Source organism: Misgurnus anguillicaudatus, chromosome 14 (genome assembly GCF_027580225.2).
Source record: "Misgurnus anguillicaudatus chromosome 14, ASM2758022v2, whole genome shotgun sequence".
NCBI lineage: Eukaryota > Metazoa > Chordata > Actinopteri > Cypriniformes > Cobitidae > Misgurnus > Misgurnus anguillicaudatus.
In genome coordinates, this window is record NC_073350.2 from 6,526,512 (window position 1) to 6,552,049 (window position 25,538).

Sequence of the window (25,538 nt, forward strand, 5' to 3'; positions counted from 1 at the left end):
TGCCCGTTTTTAACCAGGTGTCCATTTTGATCAATGTAGTAAGTGAAAAAATAAATGAACGAATTATCAGTTCATTACTAATATGAAGAGGGCGGGGCTATTGTGACACAGATGTGCTTGTAAAATGAAATTAAATCAGAAGTAATTTATAGCTTGTAATGTGAAATTTTATTTCTTAATAAAACTTTCCCATGTGAAGTTTACCACAGTTAAATAAGTAAAAATAATAAAGAGTCAATATTCCCCCGCCATTACAAACATTCTCTTTGCGCACCCAGGGGCGTCGGACTGGGGGGTAAAACCAGTACTGATTACCAGGGCTCCAAAGGAAGAGAGGGCCCTTGAAAAGTCTGAAATATATTATGGGGTGGGGCATGGGGGCCCATCAGGACTGCCTATGCATAGGGCCCGAGATCTTGCGCAACGCACCTGCGCGCACCCCCGGTGATCAGTCTACGCACCACTAGTTTGGGAACCACTGGACTAGAGGGTATGCACGTGACGTCACCTTCGGTGAAAGTTACTGCGGTTACGCCCTCTGAGTGGCAAAAGACAGAGCGACAGCATTTGTGTACAATGTGAAATCAGCGAAATCACGGGGCAAACTCGTCTAAATGGGAAAAAGCTGTTGTGCGATAGACTGTACTAACAGATTAACAAGAAATCAGAGCTATCGTTTTACAGACTGCCAAAAAACACAGAAAGGAGAAGTAAATAGATCGTTCAAGCCTACTTCCACAGACCACAGGTGGGTTGATAAGTTCCCAGCTAACAGAAAAAAGTTCTAAGAATGTTCCCTGAAAGTTCCCAATGTTCCCAAAAACGTTCTGCCAGCATAAAAGGTGTCCAGTTTTCTTGACGTTCTAAGAACGTTTTTGTGTTGTCTGAACGTTAGAGGAATGTTACATTTTACCATTTTTAAACGTTATGACAATGTCATGTTTTAATGTTCACACAATGTTTAAAACAACAACTGTTTATTATATTGACTTGTTTGTTTGTTATGTAAATGATATAGAAACATTGCTTTTTATTACATTCATTTTTATATATTTATATTATTTTATTTTATTATATTTATTATATATTTTATAAAACATTATTTTTGTCACAGCCAGATCCCGTGTAGCTCCTAAGAAACAGCAAACCATTCCTCCCTTGGAGCTATGCGCAGCTCTGACTGGCACACAACTTGCAAAAGTTTTGAGAACAGAGCTAACTTTGACTATCCAAAGCATTACTCTGTGGTCTGACTCCACAACTTTGCTTAACTGGCTTCTGTCACAATCTTGCCGATTCAAAGTGTTTGTAGGCAGTAGAGTGGCTGAAATACCTGGATGGTATGTGCCTTTACAGGACAACCCTGCAGATGACATCACAAAAGGTAGATCTATCCGTGACATAGGCCGTGAAAGCAGATGGTACAGTGGGCCCAAATTTCTTAGCCAAACATCTCATAGCTGGCCAGAGATGCTGCCGCTAACCACCACTAATCATGACAACGAACTGAGAAAGTCAGCTTTTTGTGGTTTAACAACTTCCACTGTGCCTGCCCCAGACCTGCAGCTGTACTCACCCACCAAACATGAGACGTCTGCCCAACATGCAAATCTGGTACAGTATCTGGATGTCTGACAATGACCCCTCTTGGACGTCCATTTGAGCTCTTGGCAGACCAGGGTACCAATTTCAGAGGAGGAGAAAGAGAACTAAGGGAATCGTTTATGGCTCTTCATCCTGAGTTACAAGCTCACCTCGCCAGCCAGCAGATAAGATTTCTCTTTACCCCACCCAGTGCACCTCACTTCAGAGGATGCTGGGAGAGAGAAATACGTTCTATAAAGGCAGCGCTTCAAGTCACACTTGGCGCCCAGACGGTCAGTGAAGAAGTACTAAGAACAGTCCTTATAGAAATTGAAGGTATTCTCAACTCCAAACCCATTGCCTACACCTCTTCTGACATTGCGGATCTAGATCAAGTAACTCCAAACCTCTTGTTGATGGGCGGGGGGATGCCTCATTACCTCAAGTCACATACCATGATTCTGAAATCTTGAGCCGTAGAAGATGGAAGCATGGTCAGCTCCTCGCTGATCACTTTTGGAGACACTTTATTCGTCACTACCTACCAAACCTTCAGATTAGGCAGAATGGAAAACAGGAGGAACTGATCTGCAGATTGGAGATACCGTAATGATCATAGACCAGCAATTTCCACGTGCTTTGTGGCCTGTGGGAAAGGTTGTTCAGGTATATCCTGGAACTGATAAGAGAATTAGATCGGAAGAGATACAGGTGAAAGACAAAACTTACACCCGACCTGTAGATAAGTTAGTATGTCTGCCCCCTCTCCATGATTAACTCCCATCCTGGACTGATAGAAAGATGAGCCACTTTTATAAATCAAATTCACAAGGTGAATTTGGGGGCGGCTGTAGGAACTATATGCCTAATACATAGACTTTCCCAAACACCCCTTTCATTTCATCAGAAATGGACTGTTCCAAAAGTTTGCGCTGAGGTTGCCAGGTAACGGAGCGGGAGAGAGAACCGTATAGCGGAGTTGGCTGCACGTTGTAAATAGTTTATAGACCGAAACAGAACCATACATTTCTTATTCAATAAACAAACCTACATTTCTTTCTTGAGATATCGTTGTCTTGACCAGCAACCTGTAGCCTTCAGCAATCCAACCAGTGGTTGACAAAGAGATTTTACATTAGGTATTAAATACGTTTTAATATGCAATATTAAAGAATACACAGTATGATTTTATGCTTTAGAATGTAGTGAAGTGGATTTTTTCCTAAGATAAGATAAACACACTAATAAAGCACAGATGCTTGGAAAATGTAACTAATGTAAGTATTGTCCACCTCTGCTATAAAGTCCAACTAAATGCAATTTAAGCTGATAATAGTTAGTTTTACTGGCATTTTCGCAGCAGCCGCTATGAAAACCAGCCATTTTGTTGAACGTTTGACACTCAATAGGGCGTTCCAGCGTGGTCACTTGGAAAAGTGACATCAATGAATACCCTGTATAGAGAGATATTGAAAAATTAAAACGGGACAACATACCTTTGTTTAAAAATTTTTGTCTCAAGTCCATCAGTCTGTTTGTAAATTATCTTTGCCAATCAATCCCAGTATGACAACAACTTGCATTTGTAGTCCACAAAAGCAATAAATCTGAGAAATGTTAATATATTCTCAGATGTTTACAATGGCTTTCATGGAAGAGAATGATCCATGATTGTTGATTTCCAGTAAAATATTCACCCTGGGCTGTACACCCATGTTAAAACTCCATAGTATGTGTGATTGCTCATTTAGTTTCAGTTTTGGTTTCACTCGCTCCGTATCCGACAAAACAATCCAGGCGAGGCGAGTGTGTTAACCACTACACCACAGAAATCTGCCCATTTGGATTCTTCACTTGTTTTGATTGATTCGGCCACACATTTTCTCTTTGTGCAACTCTCCCCAAAGGGGCAATGCTTTTCGCACGCTTGCGAACAGTCCACCTGTCACGTGTGGGGCGGAAACCTACCACTGTGTGTAACTTTGAAAGTGCTTCATGGCACAAGCGGTAAAGTGCATCACGAAATAAATTTGACTGGCTTTGTATCAAAAGGCACGCTTTGTTTCTGCCCGGTTTCGAACCGAGGACCTTTCGCGTGTGAGGCGAACGTGATAACCACTACACTACAGAAACCTGGTTGTTTGAACAGAGAGAGAGAGACAGAGAGAGACAGAGACAGAGAGAGAGAGAGAGAGAGATAGAGAGAGAGAGAGAGAGAGAGATTTTCACCCACCTGACTGGCTGCAGCAATCCCGGTCGACATAGATGACCTCAGGTTCAGCTTGGCCCGCATTCTTGTACCGAGTGACGATGCCTTGGCACAACTCTTCCAACCCTGCACCTTCATCTGTCGTCAGAACAGACAGAGTTCAACACCTGGCCAAACTCGTTGCCGATGTTTGTCATCCATGCAGCACTGTCCCCGATCTTGCCAGCCAGCTTTTTGGTGATCTGTAAAACAAACACAAGCACTAAGAAGTAAACCAATTTCCTCTTTTGTTGTAATTATACATATTTTATTTTATATACTTTTTTACTGTTGAAACCCTAACCTTCTTTGTTGAATCCATTTTAAGAATTCTACCATAGGTAGAAGTGATCACTCCCTTCATTTCATCCACATGGCTGAGGATTTCATTGGAATGGACCGTCTCAAACCATTGAGCAAGTGGAAGGGGCCTGAAGGGTGGTGGAGGAAGATATACAGCTGCAGAGGGGACGAAGGTAGCCATCTTCTTATGACGCTCACAGTCTGAGAGGTAGCTGATGGTCTGCCGAGCCCACTCCTCGCTGTGCGCTTCCTCTATTGCAGACTGGAAGTAGGAGGAACTGTTACCAATGGTCCTGGGCTTCAGGAAAGTCATGCATTTCCTGTCCAGAGCCAGCTGTGTTGTGAGGACAGCGGGGAACATGCTCCTGTGTGCCACATCCACCTGGGAGAGAATATCCTGGCTCCATGGGCAGACCGGCTGAGAGCACTTGCTGCAACGTGGATAGTCCCCTCCCACTAGGTAGTAGCGGCTATCCACATCAATTACCTCCTTTATCTTTCTGTAGATCCCGGAGCTGTTCATTTTCTGGGAACATTTTGGGCATTTTAAAAGAATTCCCCACATCCTCATTGGTGCCCAGATGAACATCCTCTGCCGGTAGTACCACCCAGGCTCAGGAGGAGATGGTTGGGGCTCCAGTGGGGGGTGAAACCAGCAGACTTGGATTTTTTGTTTCAGCTGGCCTGTAGGCTCATATAGGCATTTGGAAATCCACACCTGATCTGCTTCCTGGACTACTCTCCGAAACTGCTCAGGAAGAAAACCTTTCCAATTGATTGAAGTTGGTTTTAAAGTTGGTGGAGTTGCAGTGTGGTGTGGTGTGGCAGAGCTACTTGAAGGAGGGAGCAGAGATGGCGTTGTCTTTGATGGTAGAACTTTTGTGGTGGTAGTGCTTTTGTAGTTTTTCGGGGCTGGCTTTTGCGGTGATGGCATAATAAATGCTGTATAGTGAGCCGTTTGGATGTGATTCAAAAGACCAAGAGTACCCTGCACCTTGACCCCACAGGTGTCACACATCTCCTCCACATGGTGGTCAGACAGGTGCTCTGAAAATTTGTCTCCCTCCACAAGCTGGTTGCACTTGTAGCACTGCACTTTCTGTCCTGCCACTGATGCCCCTGCCTCTGTGTCTCCTCTCCCTGCCTCTGTGTGGTCTCGGACTCCTCCTGCCTCTGTGTGTCCTCTCGCTGCCACTGTGTTGTCTTGAACTCCCCCTGCCTCTGTGTCTCCTCTTGCTGCCTCTGTGTTGTCTTGAACTCTCCCTGCCTCTGTGTCTCCTCTACGTGTCTCCATGCCTCCTCTCCCTACCTCCATGCTGACTTGGACTCGCCCTGCCTCCGTCTCAACTACTCCTGCCTCACTGGACCCAGCGCCTGATGACAGATCTGCTGGCTGGGGAGGAGTACAAAAAGAGGGCCATACACTAATAAAGAATCCTACACTACTAGTTTTCTCCAGAATTGTACAGATATATATATATTGTTCAATAAATAAATCCACATCCCTTACGAAAATTAAACATGGTTTTACTACAGTTAAAACAAAAAAAAACATGGTTACTGTAGTAAAACCATGGTTTTGCTGATAGTAATCAATACACCAAAAAAACACACTTAATACACTTTTACCACAATAAAATGGTTTATTTTCGTAAGGGATGCTACAATGACTATCATGACTTAAAGGAAAATTCCGGTATTTAGCACTTTGAGTCTCTTTTCTGGTTTGTTTTGGATGACCTAGAGTGGTTGACAAAGAAATTTTGAAGATTGGTCCTGTCTCGACTTTTTCACTTTTTTGTTAATGTTGCAAAACAAGTAACGTAGCGAAATACAGTTTCTGTGGTGTTTTTTATTTGGCATTGTCAAAATTTCGGTATCCACCACTCTAGTTCATCCAAAACAAACCAGAAAAGAGACTCAATGTGCTAAACACTGGAATTTTCCTTTAAACCTAGATTATGTTAATTCTTAGCAAAAACCCCTTTGTTCTTTCAAAAATATGTGCTCATTCATGTGTCATTACTTCCACCTACTAATCAAAGTATTCTCGTAAGTGTAGAATCTGCTATTCAGAATACATACGGGCGAGTCCCTCAAATGGTTGAATACATGTTGCGCCTTCATCTTTGAAATACTTTCGCTGCGCCTTTCGCACTGTTATACTACACTCACACTGGACAAAGTCGTAGTACTGGAAGCCATGTTAATCCTGGCATGAAACGGCCACCGTAGGAGTGAAAACACGCTCGGAATTGGGCTGAGGGCTAGAAAGTAATATTCAGTTGGAATAGAATTTCACAGCTAGATGGGAGAAGTTCTTACACAATGCAGCTTTAAAAATAGAACAATATGTAAAATAATGTTTATTCAGACAATGTCAATTAAAGAAAAAATTAGAAAAAAGACAAAAAGCAAACAGGCTTTATAAACAGGCATTACTGCAAAATCACTGAAGCCCACCAGAGGAAAAAACAACCAAACAAACCACAAACAATAAATTAGTAAATAGTTTCACCTACCTTATGGAACCCACAGGAGCACCGAAGACTTCTCCCAAACAGATCCTTGGTAGAATGGCTCTGCAGGGGGCAAGCATCAATTCTCTTCAAGGCCTTTTTTCATTTCTTGGCCCCTGGCCGTTTGCCAGTTGAAAAGTGGTATTGGCCCCGAGCATATTTGAAGCAGATGTCCCTCCAGTAACTATCTGGCTTTCCTGTCTTAGTCATCTGCAAACATTAAACAAAAAATAAGTTAAGGTCAAGCTAGGCTATGTGTGTAGACAGACAAACAGAGCAGAGGAGATTATACTTGTATGTGTGTATGTGTGTATGTTATGTAGGTAGGTAGGTATGCTTTGCATGATTGTTTTATAGTTGTTGTGAAGCAATTTGAAAATGTATGTTTTAAAAGGTACTATATATGTTATTTAAAAGGTACTATATAATAAATTAACACATCTGGGCACATCTGTTCGCTCTGCTCAAACACATAACCAGGCTCCATTACCGGAGGGGATGAAACTTGGCACAACTATTACACATCTTATGGCTTTTCCCGAGAAATCGACAGTTTATATGGCAAATAAACAAATAAATGTATGTTTAAAAGTATGTTCCTCTGCCTCCTTCTGGTAAAATAATGTTTATAAATGGTTTACAAAGTATTTATTAACTATTTCACAAGGTATTATAGAAATCTGTTGCAACCTTATAATAACCACCCAGATAATGTTTATAGACACATAACTTTACAAACCAACTACTAGTTACCCTTAACAAAGTGTTAGGAATATCTGGTCCGCCTGATGGTTTCTTGAAGGTTTACACACATTGTTAACCATTACCTGATAAGTTACCTTATACATTATATGAGGAATATAACTGTAACTGTTAATTTACAGCACAACTTATAATCAGTAAACATTATTAATTATAATTTCATTGTTTGTTTACAGTAAAAAGACTGTTTGCTAACAGTTAAATGACAGTTAACGTTAATTAAAGATTAATTAACAATCAATTTACCATCTATTAATGATGGTTATTATAAGCGGCCACGTAATAAGAACGTTGAAATACAATTTGAATACCATGCTAACGGGACAGGAGATGAAATCGTTTATTGATTTGTGTTTTATGAGTGTTGCTTTTATGAGTATTAATACATTTTCCAAACCTTAATCCCGTGTTTTGAGTTGATGCGGTGAAAAAATGGCCGCCACGCTAAAGCGATAACCACACCCCCTCCCGCGTCACAACAACTACGTCACTGTCCGGACCTGTGTTAGGACCTCGTTTGAAATTCTTTGATCTCGTTAGGAATGTGTTCGGACCTGGTTAGGAGCTGGTTCAGACCTCGTTCGGATGTTAGGACCTCGGAGGCAGTCCAGACACTGGTGGGTACTCGTCCACCTCGTCGCGTCGACTGTCCTCGGAACCGCTACCTTTCGGCATTTTCCTAATCCTAACCGACCAGCAAGTACATAGCAGCTTGTGTCAAGTTGATTCAACTGTTGAGGTAGTGAAACGCTATCTTTTAGAAAGCGTTCATTTCAGCCTAATGGAAGGTAAAGGCGTTAAGAGAACTGTGGATTTGCAATCCATCGCCTTAGACATGTTTGGAAATCATAAAAAGGACTGACCTTTAAAGCAAAGGGTTTTTTCTCTCAAAATTGTTTTCAACAGATTTAAACATGAAAAGGCGAAAACCATTCAAGACTTTACGTAAAAAGAACAAGAGGTTTTCGTTGGCCTAAATACCCAGCCAAATTGCTGGGTAATGTAGACTGAACCTCAAAACCCTCACCCGCCGTAAGTTTAACTCTCACAAACCGACGATCGGGTTCGCAAACTGATTTAACTGTTCACGTAATTAAATCAATGTGGCTTAAACCCTTTCACATCTCTAACAAAGTGTTTACTTCAGAGGAACCCAGAACCTTTCGCGTGTGAGGCGAGCGTGTTAACCACTACACCACAGAAACCTGCCCATTTGGATTCTTCGCTTGTTTTGATTGATTCGGCCACACATTTTCTCTCTGTGCAACTCTCCCCAAAGGGGCAATGCTTTTCGCACGCTTGCGAACAGTCCACCTGTCACGTGTGAGGCGGAAACCTACCACTGTGTGTAACTTTGAAAGTGCCTCATGGCACAAGCGGAAAAATGCATCATGAAATAAGTTTGACTGGCTTTGTATCAAAAGGCACACGTTGTTTCTGCTCGGTTTCGAACCGAGGACCTTTCGCGTGTGAGGCGAACGTGATAACCACTACACTACAGAAACCTGCCTGTCACGTACCCTGGTTGTTTGAACAGATTCTGCCACATATTTTCTCTGTATGCCACACATTTTAAAGGGAAAACCCCTAGCGGTCGTTTAAAGGAACCGCACATACTGTATGAGAAAGGCGACGCATTTGATGGGAATGCATGTATGTTTCTTCTGAAACAGGCAAACAGCTACGCACTTCTGTGTTTGGGTGTCTCGCGTGTTTATTTCAGACGTGAAGTGCGAGCAGTCAAGTCGCAGCTCGCCGATCTGAACCTTTAGTGTGAGCATACAGTTCGTGAGCTATGGGTTGACATGGCATGGGATTTACTAGTTCAGTGTACGTTGGCATTTAGCCACGATTGTGCTTAAATCCCACAGTGTATGTCCGGCTTTAGCGTTACAACCGTGGTGGGCAACGTCGGCCCTGTAATGCTGCAGTCCTGCAGATTTTGTTTCCAACCCTGGTAAAACCTAGTTTTGTAGTTTTCAGCCGACCCTTTAAGGCCGGAATACACTGCACGATTTTTGTCCTCTTATAAGATCAACTCGGGTACGAGAGGCATGTAGACTGTACGATGATGACACGGAAGCTTCGGCGGCTGCGTCACACGTTGCGCAACGTCACCAGCATGCGCTCGTGGTAAACAAATACTGGCGCGCAGGTCGTAGCAGCAAACACACTGTGCGGTGATCATGCCGAATTTCTGACACTGCCAGAAAACTATCGTAGGCTATCTTTGGACGCAAGACCGGGAAAACGGCCGTCTTTGAACCTCTCTCACTGTACGACATAGGACCACCGATGGAGAGCCACGATCACAGCCAATTATCGTGCAGTGTATCCCGGCCTTTAGACCTTAATTAGCCACAGAGCTACGATAAGAGCTGAGGACAAATTCTGCAGGAATGCGGCCCTCCAGGAACGACGTTGCCTACACCTGCGTTAGAATGTTCCAGGACGAACTTTGCGTCAGACACATTAGCACGCCGAACTACCGCAAGAAGCTGCAAACATGTGGGCTCTCTCTAAGGGGGCACCTGGATTTGAACCGGGGACCTCTTGATCTGCAGTCAAATGCTCTACCACTGAGCTATACCCCCGTGAAACCGACACCACGCTGAAGAATTGAAAAAGCTTCACGTGTTATACGTCACAGCAATTAAAGCCAACGTGAGAATGTCCAAGTGAACGTGGGGCGACTCTATCTGCTGTTAAATGCTCTAGCACTGACCTATACAAATTGTGGTAGAGACAACGTACGCTTTCAACCATTCCGCTTATGTTTCCAGTTGTTATGATTCCTGTACTGTACTGGTCCACTTACACTGAACATCAACAAAGGCAACCCCTCAGCCCAGTCTTTACCACTTTCTAGACAGTAGGCACGTAGGATGGACTTTAGAGTCTGACAACACTCAAGTGCCCCCCTGAGAATCTGGATTCAAAATGCAGAGTGCTAACAGTAACATCCTTGAAGTTATTATTATCTTGCCACCGCTTGCCGTATAATGTCATGCAGTAAACTGGAAGAGTTATTTGAGAAAGTCTGATGCTCTTGCTTTCCAGTGAGCCCTTTCCTGTTGCCACATCTCAGAAGCAACATCACATTTGAACTCAGATTGGTACATTCAAAGGCCAAAGCACTTACCATTACACTATGAGAACCACTACAAGACGTTTTGCCATGAAGTTCATAGTTCTAACAGAAACACCATGGGAACTTGGGTCAACATAAAATTCAAAGAGAACAAAGGAAGGTTGTACTGAGATTTGATCTCGCATTGCTGGAATCAATGTCCAGAGCGCTAAAAATTAAACCATGGAACGTTTGCCGCATAATGTTGTGAATTAGAGAGGTATTTATCTGAGGAAATCTGAGGCTTGTGGTTTCCAGAAAGCCCACTACCACAATTCAGTAGAAACTTTATGTAAGCTACTCCCACCTTAACAAGGTTCCGTCAAGATTGAACTTGGATCACTGGATTCAAAGTCCAGAATGCTGACCATTACAACGTACACTAAACAAGGCACCATGCAACCCACTGGAACCCAAGTACCGAGTGACAAACTTACTGAAGCGAGACTCATTTAATAAGGTGGCTTTGGGGTTTTTCAAAGGGATCTTTACCACTGCCAAAAACTAGAATTAGCTCTGCACACGCTTTTGCAAATAGATAAGTTCCACCACGATTTGAACCCGGATCACTGGAGTCAGGCGACAGAGTTCTGCTTCACGCAAAAGTTGTGGCCTCCAGCATTACAGATTTTTTGCAGGAGGGTTTGAAATTGTGGCTTAAACGCCTTGGTATCTCTGAGAAAACATTCACTAGCTGTGGCAGAAAAACACCCAACGTCCAGAGCAAGGTTGCATTCCAAAAGGAGCTCGAGCACGTAACGGCAAGCGACGAGGATGGGATTCGAACCCACGCGTGCAGAGCACAATGGATTAGCAGTACATCGCCTTAACCACTCGGCCACCTCGTCGCGTCGACTGTCCTCGGAACCGCTACCTTTCGGCATTTTCCTAATCCTAACCGACCAGCAAGTACATAGCAGCTTGTGTCAAATTGATTCAACTGTTGAGGTAGTGAAACGCTATCTTTTAGAAAGCGTTCATTTCAGCCTAATGGAAGGTAAAGGCGTTAAGAGAACTGTGGATTTGCAATCCATCGCCTTAGACATGTTTGGAAATCATAAAAAGGACTGACCTTTAAAGCAAAGGGTTTTTTCTCTCAAAATTGTTTTCAACAGATTTAAACATGAAAAGGCGAAAACCATTCAAGACTTTACGTAAAAAGAACAAGAGGTTTTCGTTGGCCTAAATACCCAGCCAAATTGCTGGGTAATGTAGACTGAACCTCAAAACCCTCACCCGCCGTAAGTTTAACTCTCACAAACCGACGATCGGGTTCGCAAACTGATTTAACTGTTCACGTAATTAAATCAATGTGGCTTAAACCCTTTCACATCTCTAACAAAGTGTTTACTTCAGAGGAACCCAGAACCTTTCGCGTGTGAGGCGAGCGTGTTAACCACTACACCACAGAAACCTGCCCATTTGGATTCTTCGCTTGTTTTGATTGATTCGGCCACACATTTTCTCTCTGTGCAACTCTCCCCAAAGGGGCAATGCTTTTCGCACGCTTGCGAACAGTCCACCTGTCACGTGTGAGGCGGAAACCTACCACTGTGTGTAACTTTGAAAGTGCCTCATGGCACAAGCGGAAAAATGCATCATGAAATAAGTTTGACTGGCTTTGTATCAAAAGGCACACGTTGTTTCTGCTCGGTTTCGAACCGAGGACCTTTCGCGTGTGAGGCGAACGTGATAACCACTACACTACAGAAACCTGCCTGTCACGTACCCTGGTTGTTTGAACAGATTCTGCCACATATTTTCTCTGTATGCCACACATTTTAAAGGGAAAACCCCTAGCGGTCGTTTAAAGGAACCGCACATACTGTATGAGAAAGGCGACGCATTTGATGGGAATGCATGTATGTTTCTTCTGAAACAGGCAAACAGCTACGCACTTCTGTGTTTGGGTGTCTCGCGTGTTTATTTCAGACGTGAAGTGCGAGCAGTCAAGTCGCAGCTCGCCGATCTGAACCTTTAGTGTGAGCATACAGTTCGTGAGCTATGGGTTGACATGGCATGGGATTTACTAGTTCAGTGTACGTTGGCATTTAGCCACGATTGTGCTTAAATCCCACAGTGTATGTCCGGCTTTAGCGTTACAACCGTGGTGGGCAACGTCGGCCCTGTAATGGTGCAGTCCTGCAGATTTTGTTTCCAACCCTGGTAAAACCTAGTTTTGTAGTTTTCAGCCGACCCTTTAAGGCCGGAATACACTGCACGATTTTTGTCCTCTTATAAGATCAACTCGGGTACGAGAGGCATGTAGACTGTACGATGATGACACGGAAGCTTCGGCGGCTGCGTCACACGTTGCGCAACGTCACCAGCATGCGCTCGTGGTAAACAAATACTGGCGCGCAGGTCGTAGCAGCAAACACACTGTGCGGTGATCATGCCGAATTTCTGACACTGCCAGAAAATTATCGTAGGCTATCTTTGGACGCAAGACCGGGAAAACGGCCGTCTTTGAACCTCTCTCACTGTACGACATAGGACCACCGATGGAGAGCCACGATCACAGCCAATTATCGTGCAGTGTATCCCGGCCTTTAGACCTTAATTAGCCACAGAGCTACGATAAGAGCTGAGGACAAATTCTGCAGGAATGCGGCCCTCCAGGAACGACGTTGCCTACACCTGCGTTAGAATGTTCCAGGACGAACTTTGCGTCAGACACATTAGCACGCCGAACTACCGCAAGAAGCTGCAAACATGTGGGCTCTCTCTAAGGGGGCACCTGGATTTGAACCGGGGACCTCTTGATCTGCAGTCAAATGCTCTACCACTGAGCTATACCCCCGTGAAACCGACACCACGCTGAAGAATTGAAAAAGCTTCACGTGTTATACGTCACAGCAATTAAAGCCAACGTGAGAATGTCCAAGTGAACGTGGGGCGACTCTATCTGCTGTTAAATGCTCTAGCACTGACCTATACAAATTGTGGTAGAGACAACGTACGCTTTCAACCATTCCGCTTATGTTTCCAGTTGTTATGATTCCTGTACTGTACTGGTCCACTTACACTGAACATCAACAAAGGCAACCCCTCAGCCCAGTCTTTACCACTTTCTAGACAGTAGGCACGTAGGATGGACTTTAGAGTCTGACAACACTCAAGTGCCCCCCTGAGAATCTGGATTCAAAATGCAGAGTGCTAACAGTAACATCCTTGAAGTTATTATTATCTTGCCACCGCTTGCCGTATAATGTCATGCAGTAAACTGGAAGAGTTATTTGAGAAAGTCTGATGCTCTTGCTTTCCAGTGAGCCCTTTCCTGTTGCCACATCTCAGAAGCAACATCACATTTGAACTCAGATTGGTACATTCAAAGGCCAAAGCACTTACCATTACACTATGAGAACCACTACAAGACGTTTTGCCATGAAGTTCATAGTTCTAACAGAAACACCATGGGAACTTGGGTCAACATAAAATTCAAAGAGAACAAAGGAAGGTTGTACTGAGATTTGATCTCGCATTGCTGGAATCAATGTCCAGAGCGCTAAAAATTAAACCATGGAACGTTTGCCGCATAATGTTGTGAATTAGAGAGGTATTTATCTGAGGAAATCTGAGGCTTGTGGTTTCCAGAAAGCCCACTACCACAATTCAGTAGAAACTTTATGTAAGCTACTCCCACCTTAACAAGGTTCCGTCAAGATTGAACTTGGATCACTGGATTCAAAGTCCAGAATGCTGACCATTACAACGTACACTAAACAAGGCACCATGCAACCCACTGGAACCCAAGTACCGAGTGACAAACTTACTGAAGCAAGACTCATTTAATAAGGTGGCTTTGGGGTTTTTCAAAGGGATCTTTACCACTGCCAAAAACTAGAATTAGCTCTGCACACGCTTTTGCAAATAGATAAGTTCCACCACGATTTGAACCCGGATCACTGGAGTCAGGCGACAGAGTTCTGCTTCACGCAAAAGTTGTGGCCTCCAGCATTACAGATTTTTTGCAGGAGGGTTTGAAATTGTGGCTTAAACGCCTTGGTATCTCTGAGAAAACATTCACTAGCTGTGGCAGAAAAACACCCAACGTCCAGAGCAAGGTTGCATTCCAAAAGGAGCTCGAGCACGTAACGGCAAGCGACGAGGATGGGATTCGAACCCACGCGTGCAGAGCACAATGGATTAGCAGTACATCGCCTTAACCACTCGGCCACCTCGTCGCGTCGACTGTCCTCGGAACCGCTACCTTTCGGCATTTTCCTAATCCTAACCGACCAGCAAGTACATAGCAGCTTGTGTCAAATTGATTCAACTGTTGAGGTAGTGAAACGCTATCTTTTAGAAAGCGTTCATTTCAGCCTAATGGAAGGTAAAGGCGTTAAGAGAACTGTGGATTTGCAATCCATCGCCTTAGACATGTTTGGAAATCATAAAAAGGACTGACCTTTAAAGCAAAGGGTTTTTTCTCTCAAAATTGTTTTCAACAGATTTAAACATGAAAAGGCGAAAACCATTCAAGACTTTACGTAAAAAGAACAAGAGGTTTTCGTTGGCCTAAATACCCAGCCAAATTGCTGGGTAATGTAGACTGAACCTCAAAACCCTCACCCGCCGTAAGTTTAACTCTCACAAACCGACGATCGGGTTCGCAAACTGATTTAACTGTTCACGTAATTAAATCAATGTGGCTTAAACCCTTTCACATCTCTAACAAAGTGTTTACTTCAGAGGAACCCAGAACCTTTCGCGTGTGAGGCGAGCGTGTTAACCACTACACCACAGAAACCTGCCCATTTGGATTCTTCGCTTGTTTTGATTGATTCGGCCACACATTTTCTCTCTGTGCAACTCTCCCCAATGGGGCAATGCTTTTCGCACGCTTGCAAACAGGCCACCTGTCACGTGTGAAGCGGAAACCTACCACTGTGTGTAACTTTGAAAGTGCTTCATGGCACAAGCGGTAAAATGCATCACGAAATAAGTTTGACTGGCTTTGTATCAAAAGGCACACGTTGTTTCTGCTCGGTTTCGAACCGAGGACCTTTCGCGTGTGAGGCGAACGTGATAACCACTACACTACAGAAACCTGCCTGTCACGTACCCTGGTTGTTTGAACAGATTCTGCCACATATTTTCTCTGTATGCCACACATTTTAAAGGGAAAACCCCTAGCGGTCGTTTAAAGGAACCGCACATACTGTATGAGAAAGGCGACGCATTTGATGGGAATGCATGTATGTTTCTTCTGAAACAGGCAAACAGCCACGCACTTCTGTGTTTGGGTGTCTCGCGTGTTTATTTCAGACGTGAAGTGCGAGCAGTCAAGTCGCAGCTCGCCGATCTGAACCTTTAGTGTGAGCATACAGTTTGTGAGCTATGGGTTGACATGGCATGGGATTTACTAGTTCAGTGTACGTTGGCATTTAGCCACGATTGTGCTTAAATCCCACAGTGTATGTCCGGCTTTAGCGTTACAACCGTGGTGGGCAATGTCGGCCCTGTAATGCTGCAGTCCTGCAGATTTTGTTTCCAACCCTGGTAAAACCTAGTTTTCAGCCGACCCTTTAGACCTTAAATAGCCACAGAGCTACGATAAGAGCTGAGGACAAATTCTGCAGGAATGCGGCACTCCAGGGGCCTCATTTATCAAACGTGCGTACGCACAGAAGTGTGCGTAAAGTGTTCGTAGGAACAGTTTTACGCAAAGTGTGGAATTTATCAAATTGCACTTATACTTAGAAATGTGTGTAAATATACGCACACCTCTGAGTATGCGTACGCAGAGCATCTAGTGGTAGAATAGCGATACTACATATAGGACCCTGTTCCAGTGAGTATAAAGAAGTGTCTATTTATTATCCACAAGCAGGTGTTAAAAATGATTAATGTCAGTATGGTAACAGCAAATAAGTATAATGATTTATTTGTGATATGTATCTGTATCTGTGAAAGCACATGTGATTTGTATTAATGAAGTCTCCGTCAAATGCTTGACACAGTGCAATGGCTTATCTTGCGTTATTGGAAGACTTGGCAAATAATCCATTCTGCCGGTAGCGCGTTTTCAAAGATCGCGCCAATGATGCTGGTTATATGCTGTTGTCCAAGGTGGAAAGTTGTCTGTCCTCCTCCAGTTGCACTCGTTTCACGTCGGTGTGCTGTGACGCGTTTTTTTTTTGCTGATAATTTAATGTCAAACGACTTTTTAATTTCTAAAAGTGTTCTCATACCCAACGGAATTAAACTCACTGTAACATGTTCCCATGCAGATTTGTTTTCTTTTGTTAGTCATTCCTCCCATACTAAGTGAACCAAACAGGATGTGTTATTAGGATTTAACCTCATCCACCAGTAACTCAATTTCTGCGTCTGTAAAGTTTCTCTTTTATGCTCTCTTTGCCATTATTGCGATGAGGGAAAAAGCACAACCACGTGACTTATAACGGGAGGTGTTGTCACCATATATGGTTCATTGGAGGCGTTTCGAAATGCAAATGAACATGAACGTGCACGAGCATGGTGCTTAAGAACAAGTGGGATTTATCATCAAGGATTACTTACTGATGTGCGTACGAACCACGTGCGCACGTTTGATAAATCCCGATTTTTTTGTACTTAGGCACATTCTAAATTTCATTCGTAGGTACAAATATAGAACATTTTCTACGCAATGTTGATAAATGAGGCCCCAGGAACGACGTTGCCTACACCTGCGTTAGAATGTTCCAGGACGAACTTTGCGTCAGACACATTAGCACGCCGAACTACCGCAAGAAGCTGCAAACATGTGGGCTTTCTCTAAGGGGGCACCCGGATTTGAACCGGGGACCTCTTGATCTGCAGTCAAATGCTCTACCACTGAGCTATACCCCCGTGAAACCGACACCCCACTGAAGAATTGAAAAAGCTTCACGTGTTATACGTCACAGCAATTAAAGCCAACGTGAGAATGTCCAAGTGAACGTGGGGCGACTCTATCTGCTGTTAAATGCTCTAGCACTGACCTATACAAATTGTGGTAGAGACAACGTACGCTTTCAACCATTCCGCTTATGTTTCCAGTTGTTATGATTCCTGTACTGTACTGGTCCACTTACACTGAACATCAACAAAGGCAACCCCTCAGCCCAGTCTTTACCACTTTCTAGACAGTAGGCACGTAGGATGGACTTTAGAGTCTGACAACACTCAAGTGCCCCCCTGAGAATCTGGATTCAAAATGCAGAGTGCTAACAGTAACATCCTTGAAGTTATTAGTATCTTGCCACCGCTTGCCGTATAATGTCATGCAGTAAACTGGAAGAGTTATTTGAGAAAGTCTGATGCTCTTGCTTTCCAGTGAGCCCTTTCCTGTTGCCACATCTCAGAAGCAACATCACATTTGAACTCAGATTGTTACATTCAAAGGCCAAAGCGCTTACCATTACACTATGAAAACCACTACAAGACGTTTTGCCATGAAGTTCATAGTTCTAACAGAAACACCATGGGAACTTGGGTCAACATAAAATTCAAAGAGAACAAAGGAAGGTTGTACTGAGATTTGATCTCGCATTGCTGGAATCAATGTCCAGAGCGCTAAAAATTAAACCATGGAACGTTTGCCGCATAATGTTGTGAATTAGAGAGGTATTTATCTGAGGAAATCTGAGGCTTGTGGTTTCCAGAAAGCCCATTCCCACTACCACAATTCAGTAGAAACATTATGTAAGCTACTCCCACCTTAACAAGGTTCCGTCAAGATTGAACTTGGATCACTGGATTCAAAGTCCAGAATGCTGACCATTACAACGTACACTAAACAAGGCACCATGCAACCCACTGGAACCCAAGTACCGAGTGACAAACTTACTGAAGCGAGACTCATTTAATAAGGTGGCTTTGGGGTTTTTCAAAGGGATCTTTACCACTGCCAAAAACTAGAATTAGCTCTGCACACGCTTTTGCAAATAGATAAGTTCCACCACGATTTGAACCCGGATCACTGGAGTCAGGCGACAGAGTTCTGCTTCACGCAAAAGTTGTGGCCTCCAGCATTACAGATTTTTTGCAGGAGGGTTTGAAATTGTGGCTTAAACGCCTTGGTATCTCTGAGAAAACATTCACTAGCTGTGGCAGAAAAACACCCAACGTCCAGAGCAAGGTTGCATTCCAAAGGCAGCTCAAGCACGTAACAGCAAGCGACGAGGATGGGATTCGAACCCACGCGTGCAGAGCACAATGGATTAGCAGTACATCGCCTTAACCACTCGGCCACCTCGTCGCGTCGACTGTCCTCGGAACCGCTACCTTTCGGCATTTTCCTAATCCTAACCGACCAGCAAGTACATAGCAGCTTGTGTCAAGTTGATTCAACTGTTGAGGTAGTGAAACGCTATCTTTTAGAAAGCGTTCATTTCAGCCTAATGGAAGGTAAAGGCGTTAAGAGAACTGTGGATTTGCAATCCATCGCCTTAGACATGTTTGGAAATCATAAAAAGGACTGACCTTTAAAGCAAAGGGTTTTTTCTCTCAAAATTGTTTTCAACAGATTTAAACATGAAAAGGCGAAAACCATTCAAGACTTTACGTAAAAAGAACAAGAGGTTTTCGTTGGCCTAAATACCCAGCCAAATTGCTGGGTAATGTAGACTGAACCTCAAAACCCTCACCCGCCGTAAGTTTAACTCTCACAAACCGACGATCGGGTTCGCAAACTGATTTAACTGTTCACGTAATTAAATCAATGTGGCTTAAACCCTTTCACATCTCTAACAAAGTGTTTACTTCAGAGGAACCCAGAACCTTTCGCGTGTGAGGCGAGCGTGTTAACCACTACACCACAGAAACCTGCCCATTTGGATTCTTCGCTTGTTTTGATTGATTCGGCCACACATTTTCTCTCTGTGCAACTCTCCCCAATGGGGCAATGCTTTTCGCACGCTTGCGAACAGGCCACCTGTCACGTGTGAAGCGGAAACCTACCACTGTGTGTAACTTTGAAAGTGCTTCATGGCACAAGCGGTAAAATGCATCACGAAATAAGTTTGACTGGCTTTGTATCAAAAGGCACGCGTTGTTTCTGCTCGGTTTCGAACCGAGGACCTTTCGCGTGTGAGGCGAACGTGATAACCACTACACTACAGAAACCTGCCTGTCACGTACCCTGGTTGTTTGAACAGATTCTGCCACATATTTTCTCTGTATGCCACACATTTTAAAGGGAAAACCCCTAGCGGTCGTTTAAAGGAACCGCACATACTGTATGAGAAAGGCGACGCATTTGATGGGAATGCATGTATGTTTCTTCTGAAACAGGCAAACAGCCACGCACTTCTGTGTTTGGGTGTCTCGCGTGTTTATTTCAGACGTGAAGTGCGAGCAGTCAAGTCGCAGCTCGCCGATCTGAACCTTTAGTGTGAGCATACAGTTTGTGAGCTATGGGTTGACATGGCATGGGATTTACTAGTTCAGTGTACGTTGGCATTTAGCCACGATTGTGCTTAAATCCCACAGTGTATGTCCGGCTTTAGCGTTACAACCGTGGTGGGCAACGTCGGCCCTGTAATGCTGCAGTCCTGCAGATTTTGTTTCCAACCCTGGTAAAACCTAGTTTTCAGCCGACCCTTTAGACCTTAATTAGCCACAGAGCTACGATAAGAGCTGAGGACAAATTCTGCAGGAATGCGGCACTCCAGGAACGACGTTGCCTACACCTGCGTTAGAATGTTCCAGGACGAACTTTGCGTCAGACACATTAGCACGCCGAACTACCGCAAGAAGCTGCAAACATGTGGGCTTTCTCTAAGGGGGCACACGGATTTGAACCGGGGACCTCTTGATCTGCAGTCAAATGCTCTACCACTGAGCTATACCCCCGTGAAACCGACACCACACTGAAGAATTGAAAAAGCTTCACGTGTTATACGTCACAGCAATTAAAGCCAACGTGAGAATGTCCAAGTGAACGTGGGGCGACTCTATCTGCTGTTAAATGCTCTAGCACTGACCTATACAAATTGTGGTAGAGACAACGTACGCTTTCAACCATTCCGCTTATGTTTCCAGTTGTTATGATTCCTGTACTGTACTGGTCCACTTACACTGAACATCAACAAAGGCAACCCCTCAGCCCAGTCTTTACCACTTTCTAGACAGTAGGCACGTAGGATGGACTTTAGAGTCTGACAACACTCAAGTGCCCCCCTGAGAATCTGGATTCAAAATGCAGAGTGCTAACAGTAACATCCTTGAAGTTATTAGTATCTTGCCACCGCTTGCCGTATAATGTCATGCAGTAAACTGGAAGAGTTATTTGAGAAAGTCTGATGCTCTTGCTTTCCAGTGAGCCCTTTCCTGTTGCCACATCTCAGAAGCAACATCACATTTGAACTCAGATTGTTACATTCAAAGGCCAAAGCGCTTACCATTACACTATGAAAACCACTACAAGACGTTTTGCCATGAAGTTCATAGTTCTAACAGAAACACCATGGGAACTTGGGTCAACATAAAATTCAAAGAGAACAAAGGAAGGTTGTACTGAGATTTGATCTCGCATTGCTGGAATCAATGTCCAGAGCGCTAAAAATTAAACCATGGAACGTTTGCCGCATAATGTTGTGAATTAGAGAGGTATTTATCTGAGGAAATCTGAGGCTTGTGGTTTCCAGAAAGCCCATTCCCACTACCACAATTCAGTAGAAACATTATGTAAGCTACTCCCACCTTAACAAGGTTCCGTCAAGATTGAACTTGGATCACTGGATTCAAAGTCCAGAATGCTGACCATTACAACGTACACTAAACAAGGCACCATGCAACCCACTGGAACCCAAGTACCGAGTGACAAACTTACTGAAGCGAGACTCATTTAATAAGGTGGCTTTGGGGTTTTTCAAAGGGATCTTTACCACTGCCAAAAACTAGAATTAGCTCTGCACACGCTTTTGCAAATAGATAAGTTCCACCACGATTTGAACCCGGATCACTGGAGTCAGGCGACAGAGTTCTGCTTCACGCAAAAGTTGTGGCCTCCAGCATTACAGGTTTTTTGCAGGAGGGTTTGAAATTGTGGCTTAAACGCCTTGGTATCTCTGAGAAAACATTCACTAGCTGTGGCAGAAAAACACCCAACGTCCAGAGCAAGGTTGCATTCCAAAGGCAGCTCAAGCACGTAACGGCAAGCGACGAGGATGGGATTCGAACCCACGCGTGCAGAGCACAATGGATTAGCAGTACATCGCCTTAACCACTCGGCCACCTCGTCGCGTCGACTGTCCTCGGAACCGCTACCTTTCGGCATTTTCCTAATCCTAACCGACCAGCAAGTACATAGCAGCTTGTGTCAAGTTGATTCAACTGTTGAGGTAGTGAAACGCTATCTTTTAGAAAGCGTTCATTTCAGCCTAATGGAAGGTAAAGGCGTTAAGAGAACTGTGGATTTGCAATCCATCGCCTTAGACATGTTTGGAAATCATAAAAAGGACTGACCTTTAAAGCAAAGGGTTTTTTCTCTCAAAATTGTTTTCAACAGATTTAAACATGAAAAGGCGAAAACCATTCAAGACTTTACGTAAAAAGAACAAGAGGTTTTCGTTGGCCTAAATACCCAGCCAAATTGCTGGGTAATGTAGACTGAACCTCAAAACCCTCACCCGCCGTAAGTTTAACTCTCACAAACCGACGATCGGGTTCGCAAACTGATTTAACTGTTCACGTAATTAAATCAATGTGGCTTAAACCCTTTCACATCTCTAACAAAGTGTTTACTTCAGAGGAACCCAGAACCTTTCGCGTGTGAGGCGAGCGTGTTAACCACTACACCACAGAAACCTGCCCATTTGGATTCTTCGCTTGTTTTGATTGATTCGGCCACACATTTTCTCTCTGTGCAACTCTCCCCAATGGGGCAATGCTTTTCGCACGCTTGCGAACAGGCCACCTGTCACGTGTGAAGCGGAAACCTACCACTGTGTGTAACTTTGAAAGTGCTTCATGGCACAAGCGGTAAAATGCATCACGAAATAAGTTTGACTGGCTTTGTATCAAAAGGCACGCGTTGTTTCTGCTCGGTTTCGAACCGAGGACCTTTCGCGTGTGAGGCGAACGTGATAACCACTACACTACAGAAACCTGCCTGTCACGTACCCTGGTTGTTTGAACAGATTCTGCCACATATTTTCTCTGTATGCCACACATTTTAAAGGGAAAACCCCTAGCGGTCGTTTAAAGGAACCGCACATACTGTATGAGAAAGGCGACGCATTTGATGGGAATGCATGTATGTTTCTTCTGAAACAGGCAAACAGCCACGCACTTCTGTGTTTGGGTGTCTCGCGTGTTTATTTCAGACGTGAAGTGCGAGCAGTCAAGTCGCAGCTCGCCGATCTGAACCTTTAGTGTGAGCATACAGTTTGTGAGCTATGGGTTGACATGGCATGGGATTTACTAGTTCAGTGTACGTTGGCATTTAGCCACGATTGTGCTTAAATCCCACAGTGTATGTCCGGCTTTAGCGTTACAACCGTGGTGGGCAACGTCGGCCCTGTAATGCTGCAGTCCTGCAGATTTTGTTTCCAACCCTGGTAAAACCTAGTTTTCAGCCGACCCTTTAGACCTTAAATAGCCACAGAGCTACGATAAGAGCTGAGGACAAATTCTGCAGGAATGCGGCACTCCAGGGGCCTCATTTATCAAACGTGCGTACGCACAGAAGTGTGCGTAAAGTGTTCGTAGGAACAGTTTTACGCAAAGTGTGGAATTTATCAAATTGCACTTATACTTAGAAATGTGTGTAAATATACGCACACCTCTGAGTATGCGTACGCAGAGCATCTAGTGGTAGAATAGCGATACTACATATAGGACCCTGTTCCAGTGAGTATAAAGAAGTGTCTATTTATTATCCACAAGCAGGTGTTAAAAATGATTAATGTCAGTATGGTAACAGCAAATAAGTATAATGATTTATTTGTGATATGTATCTGTATCTGTGAAAGCACATGTGATTTGTATTAATGAAGTCTCCGTCAAATGCTTGACACAGTGCAATGGCTTATCTTGCGTTATTGGAAGACTTGGCAAATAATCCATTCTGCCGGTAGCGCGTTTTCAAAGATCGCGCCAATGATGCTGGTTATATGCTGTTGTCCAAGGTGGAAAGTTGTCTGTCCTCCTCCAGTTGCACTCGTTTCACGTCGGTGTGCTGTGACGCGTTTTTTTTTTGCTGATAATTTAATGTCAAACGACTTTTTAATTTCTAAAAGTGTTCTCATACCCAACGGAATTAAACTCACTGTAACATGTTCCCATGCAGATTTGTTTTCTTTTGTTAGTCATTCCTCCCATACTAAGTGAACCAAACAGGATGTGTTATTAGGATTTAACCTCATCCACCAGTAACTCAATTTCTGCGTCTGTAAAGTTTCTTTTTTATGCTCTCTTTGCCATTATTGCGATGAGGGAAAAAGCACAACCACGTGACTTATAACGGGAGGTGTTGTCACCATATATGGTTCATTGGAGGCGTTTCGAAATGCAAATGAACATGAACGTGCACGAGCATGGTGCTTAAGAACAAGTGGGATTTATCATCAAGGATTACTTACTGATGTGCGTACGAACCACGTGCGCACGTTTGATAAATCCCGATTTTTTTGTACTTAGGCACATTCTAAATTTCATTCGTAGGTACAAATATAGAACATTTTCTACGCAATGTTGATAAATGAGGCCCCAGGAACGACGTTGCCTACACCTGCGTTAGAATGTTCCAGGACGAACTTTGCGTCAGACACATTAGCACGCCGAACTACCGCAAGAAGCTGCAAACATGTGGGCTTTCTCTAAGGGGGCACACGGATTTGAACCGGGGACCTCTTGATCTGCAGTCAAATGCTCTACCACTGAGCTATACCCCCTGTGAAACCGACACCACACTGAAGAATTGAAAAAGCTTCACGTGTTATACGTCACAGCAATTAAAGCCAACGTGAGAATGTCCAAGTGAACGTGGGGCGACTCTATCTGCTGTTAAATGCTCTAGCACTGACCTATACAAATTGTGGTAGAGACAACGTACGCTTTCAACCATTCCCCTTATGTTTCCAGTTGTTATGATTCCTGTACAGTACTGGTCCACTTACACTGAACATCAACAAAGGCAACCCCTCAGCCCAGTCTTTACCACTTTCTAGACAGTAGGCACGTAGGATGGACTTTAGAGTCTGACAACACTCAAGTGCCCCCCTGAGAATCTGGATTCAAAATGCAGAGTGCTAACAGTTACATCCTTGAAGTTATTAGTATCTTGCCACCGCTTGCCGTATAATGTCATGCAGTAAACTGGAAGAGTTATTTGAGAAAGTCTGATGCTCTTGCTTTCCAGTGAGCCCTTTCCTGTTGCCACATCTCAGAAGCAACATCACATTTGAACTCAGATTGTTACATTCAAAGGCCAAAGCGCTTACCATTACACTATGAAAACCACTACAAGACGTTTTGCCATGAAGTTCATAGTTCTAACAGAAACACCATGGGAACTTGGGTCAACATAAAATTCAAAGAGAACAAAGGAAGGTTGTACTGAGATTTGATCTCGCATTGCTGGAATCAATGTCCAGAGCGCTAAAAATTAAACCATGGAACGTTTGCCGCATAATGTTGTGAATTAGAGAGGTATTTATCTGAGGAAATCTGAGGCTTGTGGTTTCCAGAAAGCCCATTCCCACTACCACAATTCAGTAGAAACATTATGTAAGCTACTCCCACCTTAAGAAGGTTCCGTCAAGATTGAACTTGGATCACTGGATTCAAAGTCCAGAATGCTGACCATTACAACGTACACTAAACAAGGCACCATGCAACCCACTGGAACCCAAGTACCGAGTGACAAACTTACTGAAGCGAGACTCATTTAATAAGGTGGCTTTGGGGTTTTTCAAAGGGATCTTTACCACTGCCAAAAACTAGAATTAGCTCTGCACACGCTTTTGCAAATAGATAAGTTCCACCACGATTTGAACCCGGATCACTGGAGTCAGGC

At 43.8% G+C, this 25,538-nt stretch overlaps 15 non-coding genes across 15 annotated transcripts; all 15 read right to left on the reverse strand.

The window, feature by feature from the left end:
- Positions 1–3,644: 3,644 nt before the first annotated feature.
- trnav-cac (transfer RNA valine (anticodon CAC)) lies at positions 3,645–3,717 on the reverse strand. The gene has a single exon. It is a non-coding gene; the product is annotated as a tRNA-Val (tRNA).
- Positions 3,718–8,848: 5,131 nt separating this feature from the next.
- On the reverse strand, positions 8,849–8,921 carry trnav-cac (transfer RNA valine (anticodon CAC)). The gene has a single exon. It is a non-coding gene; the product is annotated as a tRNA-Val (tRNA).
- Positions 8,922–9,938: 1,017 nt separating this feature from the next.
- On the reverse strand, positions 9,939–10,010 carry trnac-gca (transfer RNA cysteine (anticodon GCA)). Its single transcript has one exon. It is a non-coding gene; the product is annotated as a tRNA-Cys (tRNA).
- A 1,302-nt stretch (positions 10,011–11,312) lies between these two features.
- On the reverse strand, positions 11,313–11,394 carry trnas-gcu (transfer RNA serine (anticodon GCU)). Its single transcript has one exon. It is a non-coding gene; the product is annotated as a tRNA-Ser (tRNA).
- A 793-nt stretch (positions 11,395–12,187) lies between these two features.
- On the reverse strand, positions 12,188–12,260 carry trnav-cac (transfer RNA valine (anticodon CAC)). Its single transcript has one exon. It is a non-coding gene; the product is annotated as a tRNA-Val (tRNA).
- A 1,017-nt stretch (positions 12,261–13,277) lies between these two features.
- Positions 13,278–13,349, reverse strand: trnac-gca (transfer RNA cysteine (anticodon GCA)). Its single transcript has one exon. It is a non-coding gene; the product is annotated as a tRNA-Cys (tRNA).
- A 1,302-nt stretch (positions 13,350–14,651) lies between these two features.
- trnas-gcu (transfer RNA serine (anticodon GCU)) lies at positions 14,652–14,733 on the reverse strand. Its single transcript has one exon. It is a non-coding gene; the product is annotated as a tRNA-Ser (tRNA).
- A 793-nt stretch (positions 14,734–15,526) lies between these two features.
- Positions 15,527–15,599, reverse strand: trnav-cac (transfer RNA valine (anticodon CAC)). Its single transcript has one exon. It is a non-coding gene; the product is annotated as a tRNA-Val (tRNA).
- A 1,715-nt stretch (positions 15,600–17,314) lies between these two features.
- trnac-gca (transfer RNA cysteine (anticodon GCA)) lies at positions 17,315–17,386 on the reverse strand. The gene has a single exon. It is a non-coding gene; the product is annotated as a tRNA-Cys (tRNA).
- Positions 17,387–18,694: 1,308 nt separating this feature from the next.
- trnas-gcu (transfer RNA serine (anticodon GCU)) lies at positions 18,695–18,776 on the reverse strand. Its single transcript has one exon. It is a non-coding gene; the product is annotated as a tRNA-Ser (tRNA).
- Positions 18,777–19,569: 793 nt separating this feature from the next.
- On the reverse strand, positions 19,570–19,642 carry trnav-cac (transfer RNA valine (anticodon CAC)). The gene has a single exon. It is a non-coding gene; the product is annotated as a tRNA-Val (tRNA).
- Positions 19,643–20,299: 657 nt separating this feature from the next.
- trnac-gca (transfer RNA cysteine (anticodon GCA)) lies at positions 20,300–20,371 on the reverse strand. Its single transcript has one exon. It is a non-coding gene; the product is annotated as a tRNA-Cys (tRNA).
- A 1,308-nt stretch (positions 20,372–21,679) lies between these two features.
- On the reverse strand, positions 21,680–21,761 carry trnas-gcu (transfer RNA serine (anticodon GCU)). The gene has a single exon. It is a non-coding gene; the product is annotated as a tRNA-Ser (tRNA).
- A 793-nt stretch (positions 21,762–22,554) lies between these two features.
- On the reverse strand, positions 22,555–22,627 carry trnav-cac (transfer RNA valine (anticodon CAC)). The gene has a single exon. It is a non-coding gene; the product is annotated as a tRNA-Val (tRNA).
- A 1,715-nt stretch (positions 22,628–24,342) lies between these two features.
- On the reverse strand, positions 24,343–24,414 carry trnac-gca (transfer RNA cysteine (anticodon GCA)). Its single transcript has one exon. It is a non-coding gene; the product is annotated as a tRNA-Cys (tRNA).
- Between the last annotated feature and the right edge of the window lie 1,124 nt (positions 24,415–25,538).